Source organism: Oreochromis niloticus, linkage group LG16 (genome assembly GCF_001858045.2).
Source record: "Oreochromis niloticus isolate F11D_XX linkage group LG16, O_niloticus_UMD_NMBU, whole genome shotgun sequence".
Taxonomy (NCBI): domain Eukaryota; kingdom Metazoa; phylum Chordata; class Actinopteri; order Cichliformes; family Cichlidae; genus Oreochromis; species Oreochromis niloticus.
Window position 1 is genome coordinate 116,540 of NC_031987.2, and position 15,590 is coordinate 132,129.

Below are 15,590 nucleotides of genomic sequence, written 5' to 3' on the forward strand. Positions count from 1 at the left end.
TCTAGTCCTCTTTGGATCTACTTATGTATGTGAACAGACATTCTCGGTGATGAAGTTCAACAAATCCAAACACAGGTCCTCTGTCACTGATGACCACCTCTCAGCTGTACTTCGCATAGCCACCTCAGACATTCAGCCAGATTTCAATGCCCTTGTTCAAAACCAAAACAGGCTGGATTATTCTCACTGAAAAGGAAGAAAACATGACACAAGTCATTGTATTGTTGCATTTCTATAAACTTCTTGTTTGTTGAGTTAAACATGTTAAAATAAAATTGCATTGATTCGGTGGTTGTTTTTGTTTTATTTGGAATATGCGCCACAATTTCACATAGCATAGCCCAATATAAATATTTACATTATTTTATTTTAGTTTTATTCTTCTGATTACCTGTACCAGCTATTTGTGATATATAATTTAGTGAATTTTACAATTTAAGAAAATTAAGCAGACTTGGGTTCAAGATGTCATTAATGTGGCCCTCTGACGCAACTCGGGTTTTGTCATGTGGCCCCTTGTAAAAATTAATTGCCCACCCCTGGTGTACAGGGTGTAGAGGATGGGACTGAGGACACAACCCTGTGGAACGCCAGTGTTTGTAATAATGCTGGCTGAAGTCCTGTTGCCGATCCTGACCGACTGGGGCCTGCCAGTCAAAAAGTCCTGTAGCCAGTCACATAGGGTGGAGGGCGGAGCTGTAATCAACAAAAAGTCTTAGGATGTATGAGCCTTTGTTTTCCAGGTGGGAGAGGGAATAGTGAAGGGCGGCAGTGGTGGCGTCTCACATGGACTTTTGGGCCAGTAGGCATACTGTAGGGGTGGCCAACTCCAGGCCTCGAGAGCCAGTGTCCTGCAGATTTTAGATATCGACCAAATTTTTCAATGGTGCGACTAAAAAAAACATTTGGTCGCACTGTTCGGGTAACAAAAAAAAAAAAAAAAAAATCTCTGCAACTCTCCGTGTGGTCAACAACAGACACACATTATGCCCCTATCATGGACTAAACCAATCAGAGATAGTCAGGGGCGGGACCTCTGTGATTGGCCGTGGTCCTGTAGTTGTCCCGTAGTCCTTTGTGTACGTTTGAAAGTGCAGGTGGATAGAGAGAGGTGAGTAGCTTGAATAAAGCGATATCGATTCATTAAATCCTGAATCGACTTTTAAATATAATATATAATAATATAATATGTGTTTTGCCAGAAACGCCAGATTCTCAGATTAAAGCTCACAAAACTATTTCAACAACCACCAAACAGCAAATGAGAGCAGGTACACAGACTCCACACAAAGACGTGAACACTGAGCGGACCGACGCATCAGAATCAGCTTTGTCTTTCTCGGCTTTCTCACCTGACGGCCCGTACACGGACACGCTGTCGGAGCTAACCGATTCTGATGCGTCGGGTCCGCTCAGTGTTTTAGATTCTGAGCTGCAGGTTTTGTCTCTCTCCAACCAAAATTCACCGAGCCAGCAGCAAAAGAAGCAGCAAACTACGTTTCACATTTGATAAATGTCGTCATTAATTCCCTCTGACTTTTGCTGTTTTGCTTCCACCATGATAAAAATCACACGTCATGCACAGCGCTCTCTCTCTCTCTCTGTACTTCAAGAACAGTTTCCTGTCTCAAATCTCTGTTTTCTGCATTATTCATTCACTAATTACCCACCAGTCTACCGTTGTTTACAGCGCTGTTGGCCGCTGTCTGTTTGTTTTTTGTTTTTTTTACTTAAATGTCCTCGGACAGGAAAGACTCGTTTCTGCTGTTCAATACTGAAGAAATTTAAACTTTTTAAAATTATGCAAAATTGCAGAATATTGCAGAATATTTTTAAGGTTATCTGCTATAAAAAGTCAGACCAGGAAAATCTCCTTCATGTTTTTCTGTGTTTTATTCTCAGTTACTTTCACACAAAGGCATCTGCTGTGATGTTCTCAATTCTGATGAAGTCTCACAGTGTCGGTACTGATAAATGATCAGAATTATAATATTTCTGACTGTCTGAGGCTAAATTGAATTGAATCGAATGTATTATAGAAATCAGTGATGATGCCCAGCCCTAGTGAGCAGCCTAGGCCCTACAGAGTGGCTGTAGCTGTGGGTAATGAGGAAAGATGAAAAGAACTATTGATAACGTTTTTGTTAAGTTAAGGCCTGATCCGTCTGAAATTCATAGGCAGCTCTGACACGGTGCCATCAATCTCTGAATGCTGAAAAAGCAGCAGTGTATCCAGAAAACACATTATATGCTGCAATAAATGCACTGCCCAAGTGTCCCCTCTCCCCACTGCCTTTCAGCGGCAGGCAGCAGCAAACAGGTCATCAGAGGATGATGATGATGATTAAGTTTAACATTGTCTACAATATTGACAAAGCACTTTAAGCACAAGATTGTTAGTTAATAATTTAGAAATGAATATTGTCTGTATGGACTGCAATTTCCCCCCCAAAAAAGTGCACATGTAAAACTGCGGTGTTAAGCAATGCGGTTGAAAAATTTGAGTGCACCGGTGCGCCCATGGCAAAAAGTTAGTCTAGAGCCCTGCCCTGGGTCAACACACCTGAATCAAATGATTAGTTCATTACCAGGCTTCTGGAGAACTTCAAGACATGTTGATGAGGTAATTTAGCCATTTAAATCAGCTGTGATGGATCAAGGACATCTAAAACCTGCAGGACACCGGCTCTCGAGGCCTGGAGTTGGCCACCCCTGGCATACTGCAGGGGATCCAGAGTGTCTGGGATGTAGCAGCACCACTGTCTCGAAACACTTTGTAATGATTGGAGTTAGTGCAACTGCTCTATAGTCATTTAGGCAGGTGGCTGGGCTTTTCTTGGGAAGAGGGCTGATGGTTGTGGTCTTAAAGCATGGGTGTTGAACTCCAGGCCTCGGGGGCCGGTGTCCTGCAGGTTTTAGATATCACCCTGGGTCAGCACACCTGAATAAAATGATTAGTTCATTACCGGGATTCTGGAGAACTTCAAGACACGTTGAGGAGGTAATTTAGCCATTTAAATCAACTGTGTTGGATCAAGGACACATCTAAAAGCTGCATATATTGACAGAGCAGTTCTCCTTGGTGGCTGCAGTTTGAAACACATCTCAGTCTGTTTGGGCAAAACAGTCCTGTCAGATACTTTCAGTCTCTGGGGTCCACAGTTTAACAGGTTTGGTGACAGGGTTTGACTGTTTCAGTTTCTGTCTGTAAGCCGGGTACATGAACAGAGAGATGTGGTCAGACTGTCCAGAGTGAGGACGTGGTGCAGCCCTGTATGCATCGTGTATGTTGCTGTAAACATGATCCAGGGTGTTCTTGTCACGGGTGGCCACATGTTGGTGGCATTTTCTGAGTACAGTCCGTAAGTTGCACTTCTTAAAGTCACCGGCGATGATAAAAACAGCGTCTCAATGAGTTGTCTCTAACGTCATGGAGTTTGCTGTGCGCTGCTACGGAGTTAGCACGCGGCTGGGTGTAAACAATGGCCAACAACACAGTTGAGAACTCCCGCAGCAGATAGTACGGGTGGCATATAGCATTAAAAACTCCACGTCTGGCGAACAGTGCTTCTGGACAGTCTGCACGTCTCTGCACTACGACTTGTTAATGAACACACACACGTTCCCCCGATAGCCTTACCGAAGGCTTTGAAGTTCACTCCTGGGGTCGGCTGACTCACTAGGGCTCGGTGCTTACGGGCCTTCCTGGAGATGGTGGCGGCGGTGGTGTCTCCCGGGGTGAACAATGACTTGAAGCTCCAGTGGGAGGGTAAAATCCAGAAGATTGTGTGAGTTACCGATGTCCAGTAGTGCCTGTCGCGGATGTGTTAACAGTCCACAGCACTTATCCAGTGCAAAAAGAACAAACAACAAGTCGGCATCTGAGAGCGGAGCAAGCAAACACGTCTGCCTCGAGGGGCGCCATGATAATGTAAATAAAGGAGAGTCCCTGATTTTAAACCCTGTTGGGAGTGGTCCCTTAACAGGGTCATGGACCCATTATTGATCATCGTCATAATCTCGTGAGCCAAGGTGTGAAAACGGGTGTGGGTCATTATCAGCAGAGGTTTCAGGTGAAACCATTGTGAGACCCTCACAACTAAAATACACAATCAGAAATATCAGGATGGATAAAGATATAATTAGTGTTGGAAAAGAAATGAAACCAACCTCTCCCACAGGGGGACTGTAGAAAAGGGGAGAGGCCAAAGGTTATGCCAAATTTATAGGGCTGCACCTAAGACGAAGAAGAGGAGGAGGAGGAAGGGCTCTGACTGATAATGAGGAAAACAACAGGTGTGGAGGTCCGAGTCAGGATATGAAGGACAGTTTGGGGTTTAGAAGTTGTAGTTATAACAATATGTAACCTGACTCGGTTACAGGTGCAGATGTACAGCTGAGTCTTGTCCTGCCCAGGTGGCTCTTCTATGTTGTGTGTTTATGAAGTGGCTGTTTGATGTCGGCAGTGTAGAGGGCTGAGCACTCCTCACTGCACAGCAACTCTACCATGTTTAGTTTGTGTCTGAGTGTGTGGCTGGGTCTGAAGTACACTGGGATGTCGTGCCTGGAGAAGACTCCTGAGTTTCTCTGATAAACCTGCTACATAAGGGATGATGGTGTTGTTCCGTTTGTCCTTCTGGTTCTCCCTCGTTGGTGTCTGACCTTCTTTTCTGTGCATCTTTGCTGATTTGATGGAAAATTGGCTTTCCTTTCCAAATTCCTTAGATCATGTAGTACACTGACAGCCAAACGTTCAGATCAATAGCCAGCCTCAGCGTTGGTTCAGGATCAGATGTTACAGCTTTAAAGAGGACATGAATCCCTATATGTAGAAAGGCTAATTTAAGCCACTGAGCCCTGATCTCAAGCTGGATTTAAGAAATAAGTGCTTAAGGTTTTTAGAACATGTTTAGTGCCATCTTGTGTCAGTACCAAACAAAACATCACCGGGGAGGTTGATTGGTTGGTTGCGGTCAATAGACTTACATTAGTTTATGTTAGCTAACTAACTAAAGTGTCCTTATTTTCCCCGGACGTATGATGTTTCACAGGTAAAACATCAGTGAAGGTGGGACTCAGACCATCAGAGAGCTCCAGGATGGAGGTCACTGTGAGGTTAAAGGAGAGTTTAAATGTGGATCATTGCGCTGCTTCTGATTGGTTGCTCATATTTGTGATCTTTTCTGTCCCGACATCTGTCAAACACTCTGACCGAGTTCTCTGTTGATTGTGATGAAGAGAGGAGCAGTGATGGTGTGAGTCCAGCAGAGGGGGCTGTAATACCACAGGTCAGAGTCACACTGATCCCGATGTTATCAGTGGCTGCTGACAGGAGAGTGACCAGCAGGGGGAAGCAGCACACTCCAGCCTCCGTGTCAGCGTGTCCCTGTTCTTATGATTTTTAACACAAATATTAACCTTTGAGTGTGTGTGTGTGTGTGTGTGTGTGTGTGTGTGTGAGAGAGAGTGTGTGTTAGTGTGAGTGTGTGTTAGTGTGTGTGTGTGTGTCCTGCTGCTCAGAGGTTCGATGAATGAAACATCTGAAGGTCGAGTCTTTGTTCTGAGGCTCGGATCTGGCTGCCAACATTATGACACACTGCATTATGGGAAGCGATGGGAGGCGTCCCCCCAACATCATGTTGAGGCTTTTATTCTCTCATTTATTCACTGTGGTTTATTACAAACACTCTCTCTCTCTCTCTCTCTCTCTCTCTCTCTCGCACACACACACACACACACACACACACACACACACACACACACACACACACATGCAAGCCCGTTCAGCTATCTTAGTGAGGACCTTCATTGACATAATGCTTTCCCTAGTCCCTTACCCTAATCCTAACCATTAAAAATGAATACCTATCCCTAACCCCTTACCCTAAACCTAACCATAACCTAATTGTAACCCTGACACTAAAACCACATTTTGAGCCTCAAAAAGGCCTTCAAACTTGTGAGGACCGGTGTGTGTGTCCTCACAAGTGACTGTTAGTTCTCACAAGTATATGTACAGGGTGGGCCATTTATATGGATACACCGTAATAAAATGGGAATGGTTGGTGATATTAAAGGCCTGTTTGTGGCACATTAGTATATGTGAGGGGGCAAACTCCTCAAGATGGGTGGTGACCATGGTGGCCATTTAGAAGTCGGCCATCTTGGATACAACTTTTGTTTTTTCAATAGGAAGAGGGCCATGTGACACATCAAACTTACTGGTAATGTCACAAGAAAAACAATGGTGTGCTTGGTTTCAACGTAACTTTATTCTTTCATGAGTTATTTACAAGTTTCTCTTTGTTCACAGCCATTGACATGTCGAAGAGGTTAACACGTGAGGAGCGGATCGAAATTGTGTTGATATCTGGTGAACGCAGTAACCGGGTCATTGCAGCAGATTTCAATGCAAGACACCCTACGAGACCACCCATCTCCCATGCTACAGTTAGCAAACTGCTTGCTAAGTTTCATGAAACTGGTTCAGTGTTGGATTTGCCAAAATGTGGACGCAAGAAAACTGTCACTAATGAAGAAACATCAGTGGCTGTCCTAGCTTCATTCAGCAAGAGCCCACAGCGTAGCACTCGCCGCATGTCACTGGAGAGTGGCATTAGTCGAACATCCCTTCGGCGGATATTAGCTACTCACAAATGGCACCCTTACAAACTCCAGCTACTGCAGCATCTCAACGAGGATGACCCAGATCGGCGCACAGAATTTGCAGAATGGGCAAAACAAAAATTGGAACAGGACCCTCAGTTCACGCAGAAGATTTTGTTCAGTGATGAGGAAAACTTTTATGTGAATGGTGAAGTTAACAAACAAAACCACCGCTATTGGTCTGACACTAACCCACATTGGATGGATCCCTCCAAGACTGTTGGAACAACAAAAGTGATGGTTTGGTGTGGTATATGGGGTACAACGATAGTGGGTCCATTCTTCATCAATGGAAACCTCAAGGCCACTGGATATTTGAAATTGCTACATGATGATGTGTTTCCCTCTTTATGCACTGAAGCTGGCACGTTCCCTGAGTTTTTCCAGCAAGATGGTGCACCACCACATTATGGGTGCCAGGTCCGAGCGTTCCTAGATGAACAGTTTCCTGGAAAGTGGATTGGTCGTCGTGGCCCAGTTGAATGGCCCCCAAGGTCTCCCGATCTGACCCCCTTAGACTTTTATCTTTGGGGTCATCTGAAGGCAATTGTCTATGGTGTGAAGATACGAGATGTGCAGCACCTGAAACTACGGATACTGGATGCCTGTGCTGGCATTTCTCCTGCGGTGTTGCTATCAGTGTGTGAAGAGTGGGAGAAGTGGGTTGCATTGACAATCCAACACAATGGGCAGCACATTGAACACATTTTATAAGTGGTCAGAATCTTGTAAATAACTCATGAAAGAATAAAGTTACGTTGAAACCAAGCACACCATTGTTTTTCTTGTGACATTACCAATAAGTTTGATGTGTCACATGGCCCTCTTCCTATTGAAAAAACAAAAGTTGTATCCAAGATGGCTGACTTCTAAATGGCCACCATGGTCACCACCCATCTTGAGGAGTTTGCCCCCTCACATATACTAACGTGCCACAAACAGGACTTTAATATCACCAACCATTCCCATTTTATTACGGTGTATCCATATAAATGGCCCACCCTGTAGAATGCACACTGTAAAAAAGAAAATGTTGAGAAAACGTAAAATTTCAAGGCAACATGATGCAAGAGATTTTTGAGTTTTCTCAACTTTTGCCAACTGTTGTTGACTTAACTAAGATTTACAAGTTCTGCCAACTTGGATCTTCTTGTTCACCTAATTAGGATAATCCTGTAAGTCTAACAAAGAAATTCTGGTTCCAATGCCATGTATTTTTGCCTTCACCAAACACAGATATTCTTGTTGAGTAATCATACAATTCTTACTCCAGTGAGTTGAAAATTTACCTATATAAACAAAGGAAAATGTATGTTGTTATTATACTTGAAAAAACACTTAATAGATATAGAATAAAACAAAGCACAATTCAATGTTATCTAAAAGCTTATTTATTTTGTTCAACAGTCTTTTCAGTACATTTCAGAATGTCATGGGTAGTAGGGTGAATTTCTGTTAAAAAAAACAAAAAGAAAGAAAGAAAAGAAATAACAAACAAACAAAAACGTGTTGCCAGTTTCTTTTGGGTGCTTTGAGCACCCCAGCAGAGACGTTAAAATTCCAGAGTCCAGAACCAAAAAAGAAAAGTGTCCAGCAACTTAATAATTCATGCACACACACCCTGACCGTCTTGTAAAAGCTGAACATTACTATTGCACATTAAATAGGGTAGTGCAACAAACGATTGCCTATGTACCCAGACATTGATATTTTACACAGGCTTACTATGATGAACTATGGAAGTTAAAAGTTATTAGAAATGTTACCATCAATGAAGAGGAAACTAACACTATAACAAGTTTTTTACAATACTACAAGACAAATTTTCACCATATATTGTCAACAATACAGATTCATCTGACTAAAATTTACATTTCGAATAATGATTTATCCACTTCACCTTCATATTGTCCGACCAGGCCAAAATAAGATGGCCTGAATTGCTTCAAAGGTAAAACTCATCTGCTTTGGATAATCAATGTTGAGGGCATACAGAAGGCCAAAGAGGTATGCCAGGGCAGTAGAGAGATCTGGAATGTTCTGTAGCACGATGTCCCCTTCCAACACAACTGCATGTTCTCGCACAGACGTATCAGCATCGTCATCTTGTAGGATGGTGAGGATGGCAACAGATGCACCGTTCAACACTGGTTCCAAAATGTCAGTGTCCTGAAGAAAAGTAAAATATGAATTATTGAAAGCTAAGAAAAACTAAAGACAAAACAAATTTCTAAAGATTTTAACTTTAACCTCTATACCATGCTGGTCGTTTGACTCATGGAGGTTTTAAGAAGAAAAAGCTTATTTTCCTTTAATTAATGCCACCTTGTGAGTTTTATACAAAAATATTTTCTGCTATGGAACAACCACTAATAATGCCCAGCTGCTGCTCAGCAGAAAAAAAGGAGTGAGAGTTATGACAACTGCAATCACCACTATAAAATTATCTGGACTGCACTGAGAAAGTGTACATTTCCATTTTGGATAAACTCATCCTTTAAAAACATCTCATAGCAATTAGTTTTACTTGCATTACTTTTTTGTACTTACTAAGCACTTCAGGAAAACCTGTTGCATCTTCTCTTGAGGAAAATGGGCAGGCCTCTCAGTGCAAGTTGGACACAGTGTTGGATGTCTAAAGAGTGTTCAGTGGAAAACAAGAATTTCAATTAGTGAAGTAACATAGTGTACTATACACAATGCAAAATCAATCTCATAGTAATGAAAGTAAAGCACAGGTCAGACCCAGCAACACGCAAAACGTACAACCCCCCCCCCCCCCCCCCCAAAAAAACAACAACAACACCATGTTAACAATTTTACTTTCTTTTTACAAATTAAATAAAATACTGCCAAATAAGAACAAAGCAATGACTCATGACATTCATTTTTACTGACATGTTCACTGATGTGTTTTATTTGAAGCCAACATCTTTTTCAGTTTCTGTTAAGAGAAAAGTATACTCTCTTCTAAAAATGTCAGATAAAGGAGCACTTCACTCACCTGTTCATCAAGTTTATCCAGGAGGTCTTCCATCTCCTCACAAAGAGCTCCCTTCTTAGACCAGTACAGTTTCAGCAGGCCAGGCACAAATTTTTCAAGGGATGCATTGAAGGTCCCCAGGAGGTCTTTGCTTGTGATCCGATGAAATTTTTCAGATATCTAAACAATACATTCACCAAAATATTGTCATTTATTCAGCACAGAAAATTCCTGGGTAGCTGTCTTGGACAGTCTGCACCATGTTATATGCCTGACTGTGTCATCAACAGCAAAACCTACCTACTTCAAAAATCTCTCATGAATACGTCTTTTGCACAGGAATAGAAACACCCCCCACAAAACCCAGTATCAATATGAAAATACATATTATGTTCTAAGTTGCACCAAAATCTGTGACCAATCAGATTCTGTGACCTGCCTTAGTATTCTTTCCCTAACAATCTCAGACTATAGAAGTCCTATTTCTAGCACAAAAAGAAAAAAAATACATGCTAAGTCAAAATTATGAGATTGCTTTTCTGTTTCACAATTTCGATTTAGCATGGGGACTCTTGTACTGGCAGAAATGTTCAGGGTAAGGATTTCAATATAACACTGGAGAGGGCCTTGACTGGAGTGGTAAGATAATAAAGTTGGCCAATGCACTACCCCAGCAAATACCGTACTACTTCAATATAAGTATAAATAATGGCCAATTTAAATAATAATTAAATTATAAATAAATTAGGACAGTCTTACCTCCTCAGAGGAAAACAGCGCAGGTCATCTCTCCTGGACCTCAGATACCATAGGCTGACACTCCACGACCTCTCTCCGCCTGAGAGAAAATGTTATGAATGTTATGAATATAATGAAACATTTCAATATTATGTAGAAAAAAACGAGAGAAAAAAGTTACGGCTCGGACTCCCCGATCCTTACTGCGCATTTGCAAAGTCGGACCATACAGATCGCGTCTACCCGTGGAATTGTACATAAAATCAATACTCCACCAACAAAAAGGCTCTCAAAACAATACAATACTTTCCACAGCTTTGAAGGATGGGTCAGGTGTATCCTTCGTGGCCCACCCTATGCCAGAATTCATAGCGCGGCCCAGCCGATTCTAGTTTCAAACAATGGCGGCAGCCACTTAGTTTTAATATTACTCTTATTACTCTTTCTGGGTCACAAAGTAAACTTTTAAGGTATTTTCAGGCGAGAATGTAGCTGTGTAAATGTCAAATATCTGCTCAGTTTATTAAGACAACACATTTCTGCAAAAATGCTTCTACGTTTTCGGAGACGTCTGTTACCACCAGCTTTGATAGCTAGCTGGGGATTCAAGGCTCGCTAGAGCAGCGAGAACAGCGAATTCCTGGCATATCATTTTCAACCCCCCGCGCGGTCCTTCGCTAGCTTAAACATGATATATAAGTCCCTTAGATGACTTAAATATGTTATTGTTTGGCTTTTTTTCAGTGCTTTACTCGTTTCACCCTCCTGGGTCCTCAGGAGGATGCAGCCTAGCGCTTGTAGAAAATCCTAATAACAGATGTCATTAGCTTACCTGCTAGTGCAAATGGCCGGCAGCTCCCGCACCTGTCCAAAAAATGGTCAAATAATACACTCCAACTTCAGACCAGGTAAAATCCGTAATGGTCGAAAAATTTTAGTTTTCATCCAACTTTGGCCACGTTTGTTCAAAGTTTCTTAGCAGGTTTTCAGTTCACAACACATCGACAAACCACTATCACACAGTCTGCTCAGGCTAGTTTGGTCTAGTTCAAACTTATTCAGACCACATGTGCCAGTCACCTACGGGGTTTCCCACTGGTTCCCAACTCAACTCAAAAAATCCACTCAAAAGTTGATAATCTTTGTTATGCTCGCTAGAAAATCTTAGTTAGGACAACAATGGAAGAAATTTGTTGGGCAGACAAGCTATTTTAGGTTGTAAATGGAAAGTTTTATTTCTAAGTCAGTTTAATTTGAAAACTTTACTCAAATCAACAATTACTAGTTATCATTTTTACAGTGCAGATATACACACACAAATGTCTGCAGGTCACAGAGTCAGAATATCGTCCGTGCTCCGCTGTTTTCTTTCAGATCCACACTGAATCATTAATCTGAGTTTGCAGCTGAACTTTTCCACTTTTATATATTTGCTTTGTTTTTGTTCATTGTTGGAGTTCAGAGGAGGGACAGCTGACACAACAACCTGCAGAGAAACACCTGAACAAGTCCACAGACCAAGTTAGTCTGACCTGCTCGTTATGTATATATGTGATCACAATTGTTATAACACGTGAACACATCCCAGCACCGAGACCAAATCTGAAGAATCTTCATCGCTCTGTTTTAGTCTCTATAAAAACTCTGTGTGGAGTTACCTGTGGGAGGGACCTCAGCAGCAGGAGTTTGACCTTGATCGGTCAGTGGCTTCACCATAGAGCCATCTTCCTGTGAGTGCAAGGTTTGATAGCAGGTCGTTTATAGTCTTCAGACATCCATAACCACAGCTGGCATCACTTCCTGTTTCTCCTCCTGTGTGTGGAGATGAAACAAAAATTAATCATACATGATGGAGTCACTGATTGGGTCTTGTTAACCGCTCTGCTTCCTGCTGTCACTGAAGGGTTAATCTCTTCCTCTTCCCATTGGACGGTGGCGGCGTCTCTCACGGTGTCCGTCCTGCTGTTGGGGGACTTCCTGAACTTTCAGCCAGCTAAAAGGTGGTGTTGCTAAGTGACATCGGCTCAGCCGTGGAAGCGTCTCCTCCCCGCTGGCCGACCGGCTCTGCAGCCAACACTAAAACCAAACGCACCCGAGGGCTCTCCAAACACACCCATTCTTCCTTTGACGAGTGTTTCCTGCTCCCGCAGGGAGCCTTCACTCCTCCTCCTCCTCCTTGTCCTGCAGACCTGCTCTGAGTCAGGAGGAAGAAAAGCGTCCCGGTGTCTGAGCGAGCTGGCAACCGGCGGACATCATGGCGGGTTTCTCTGCTCAGCTGGCGGCGAATCAAAGATCGACCACATGGAGACACCACAAACAGCCTTTTAGCGCCTTGTTGTTTCTGCATGAGTGCCTCTGACTCGGCCTTTGTGCCGCCGTCGCTCTGCTTCCTGTCTGTTGGTTTATTTCTCAGAAAGAAGGTGTCAGGATGCTGGGACGTTTTCATCTGAGTCACTGAAGAAGAAGCAGTAGCTCAATCGTCTCTGCAGGCTGAAACTGGTCTGAAGCTTTTACCGATCATCAATCAATAGTCAATTCTCCCTCTCAGAGTTCTCGCAGTTCACGGCCAGAGGCTGCAGGCGAGTAACATCGGGTAGGCTTGACTTGAAGGTCGAACTTTGTCTCTGAGACTCATCGATGGCGGCGGTAGAGCGTCTGGACACGAAGCGTTTATCAATGACCTCCTGACCCCGGCGGCGCCTCTGTTTCTCACCTCCTCCTGGTGAAGACAAGAAGTCTTTGTGAGGCAGAGTCTCATTACGCCGCAGGAGCTGCTGCTCATTATGTCGCCTTCATCCAATCAGAACTCAATCTGCCGCCGCTCTGTCCGATAATGAGGAATTTAAAGATTACAGCTGGAGGAGGAGGAAGAGGCTTCATCAGGCAGGAGAAATGAAATAACGGGTGTGACCTCGTCTATCAGAGTGTCTCCTCTGAGTCTGACTTCCTGTTTCCTGTTAGTCTGTGACTGTGATCATCACTCTAAGCTTCTCGTTTCTTTTTGCTGCTTCTTCACTTATCGCTGCTCGTTCCTCTGATACTATAAGTGATGTTGATCACTTGCTGCTGCACCATCATTCTGCTATGATATCCATAATGTCCCACAGCCACCAACATCATCATATCAATACATTTTTAAACTGCAGCTCAATAGTTAATAAACTGATTAGCTTTTCTCAGAACATCAGTCCTTGTATCATAATTACTGTTATTAGATTGACATGTATGCTACTAAACTTACTATTACTGTGTGTTTCTGTCTGTACCTCTGATCAGGTCTGATTGGTAAATGTTCAGGATGCAGACGAGCGTCTAAATAACCGACGATAATGAGAAACGGCCTCTGTCCTCGCCGTTGTCATGTTCTGGCCCCGCCCTCTCACAGCTATTAGATTTCCATCCAAACAAAGCAAACTGGAGACGTTTGTGTGCTGATGTTCAATGACCTGCCTGACTGAGACCCATCGAACTGATTTAATCTTTTAAATATTATATTATTTTGTATAAATTGATTTAATATGTTATTTTCTTTGAAATAGCTTTTTGTTTATTTTCCTTTAATTTTATGTCCCATTTCGTTGTATTTTGTTTACATTATTTGATGTCACAGGTTAATGAGGTTTGTAAATTGAATGCATTTCTATTTTATCTGCCTGTTTTGTTTTATTTCTTTAATATTTAATGTTATTTGATTGTAATCATGTACTCGTGGAAATCGGCGCAGACTCTATGAGGTCAGATGTTTATGACCTGAAGTTTAACCACGAATGTCATGTCGCTTCTGTCGGTGGGCGAGGGCGGTGCCCTTAATTTCACGTGTCTGAACGTTGGAGGCTGGTTTAAATAAAAAAACAGCTCGTTCATCTCTTTGTTGGTTTGAAATGTTTGGAGGAGCTAAACGATGTCAGCTGATCATCAGGAAAGCTTCTGACGGTGGCCTGAAGTCCTCCGACTTCTGATCACACAGGCTTCATTAAAGCAACCGTTTCCTCGTCACATCTGACACTTCCTGTTTCTCCTCAGAAGGTCAAAGTCTTTTCAAGTGTGATTAATTAAAGCCTGAGAGCCCATCATTTATCCCGACCCTGAGTGTTTCCTATCAGAAACCGAGCACTCCTGTGAAATGATGTTGATTTAAAAATGAGCAGCAGCCTCGATAAGACGCCGATTCATTTCCAGTTTCAAAACGTGTTTTAAATGAATCCTCAGCAGATAACAGCTCTCATTCAGGAGGCAGGAGAAACTCAGTCTGCAGAACGGGCCTCATCATCACAAAGCTCAGCCTCTCATGGTCCACAGGAACTTCAGTACTGACACCGTAGGCTTACTTTAAACCGGGTCCATTGGGTTCTGGTCTCCTGAGACTGGGACTGTAAACTCGGCTGTAATTCCTCAGCAGATTTAATTCTATTAGCTGTGCTACTCGAATCCAACCACGTGAAAACTGTAAGAACTTTTGACACCCAACCAAAACTGAGTTTAGTCTCCACCTGTGGACCGATAAGTAAGTAAATTCTATTTCTATAGCACATTTATAACCAAAGCAATTTACAGTAAAATAAAAGAAAGAGGTTCCTAAAACCTGACGGTACCTACACTCACAGTGTGTCACATCTGGGAAGGCAGACGACGTGGAGTGAAGAGAATGCAGACCCAAAATGAGACGATGGAGGCAGAGTGAGCTGATGAACAAAAAGCAAGCCTTTATTTGGCTACACAAAACTATAAACAAAAGGAAGAGAAACTAACAAAAACCTAAACTGGGGTAAGCTAAACATCACATACGACCTGAAACATGGAAACACGGGAGGAGAAACGCAGCAGACGAACCGACAGAGGACTAAATACACAAAGAGTAACAAGGGGTGAGGACCAGGAGGGAAACACAGCTGGGACTAATCACACACACGAGACAGGGAGGAAGCAAAACAGAATAACACAGGACACGGCAAACTGGAAATACATGAACATAGAAACCAGGATGACATGTAGATTACTTAATTTGATAGACTACTCATACAGTAAAAACCTTGAAACTACTATATTTTCTTTAGATGCAGAAAAAGCGTTTGACAGAGTTAACTGGAAATTTCTATTTGCAACTTTACACAAATTTGGTTTTGGATCTTCTTTCATCAACTGGTTACAAATATTATATAATTCCCCAACAGCTTGTGTCAGAACAAATGACCAGACATCCTCC

The 15,590-nt window shown here is 42.7% G+C and overlaps 2 long non-coding RNA genes across 4 annotated transcripts; one reads left to right on the forward strand and one right to left on the reverse strand.

The window, feature by feature from the left end:
• Positions 1–1,017: 1,017 nt before the first annotated feature.
• On the forward strand, positions 1,018–12,110 carry LOC102077901 (uncharacterized). 2 transcript variants are annotated; one of them, XR_003216957.1, is made up of 3 exons: positions 1,018–1,111; positions 11,845–11,908; positions 12,018–12,110. It is a non-coding gene; the product is annotated as an uncharacterized LOC102077901 (long non-coding RNA). The 2 variants fall into 2 exon arrangements; XR_003216956.1 differs by having other exon boundaries at positions 11,850–11,908.
• LOC112844223 (uncharacterized) lies at positions 8,506–12,179 on the reverse strand. 2 transcript variants are annotated; one of them, XR_003216953.1, is made up of 5 exons: positions 12,046–12,179; positions 10,409–10,487; positions 9,671–9,829; positions 9,217–9,301; positions 8,506–8,835 (listed from the first exon to the last, which is right to left on the reverse strand). It is a non-coding gene; the product is annotated as an uncharacterized LOC112844223 (long non-coding RNA). The 2 variants fall into 2 exon arrangements; XR_003216955.1 differs by lacking the exon at positions 12,046–12,179 and adding an exon at positions 11,220–11,688.
• Between the last annotated feature and the right edge of the window lie 3,411 nt (positions 12,180–15,590).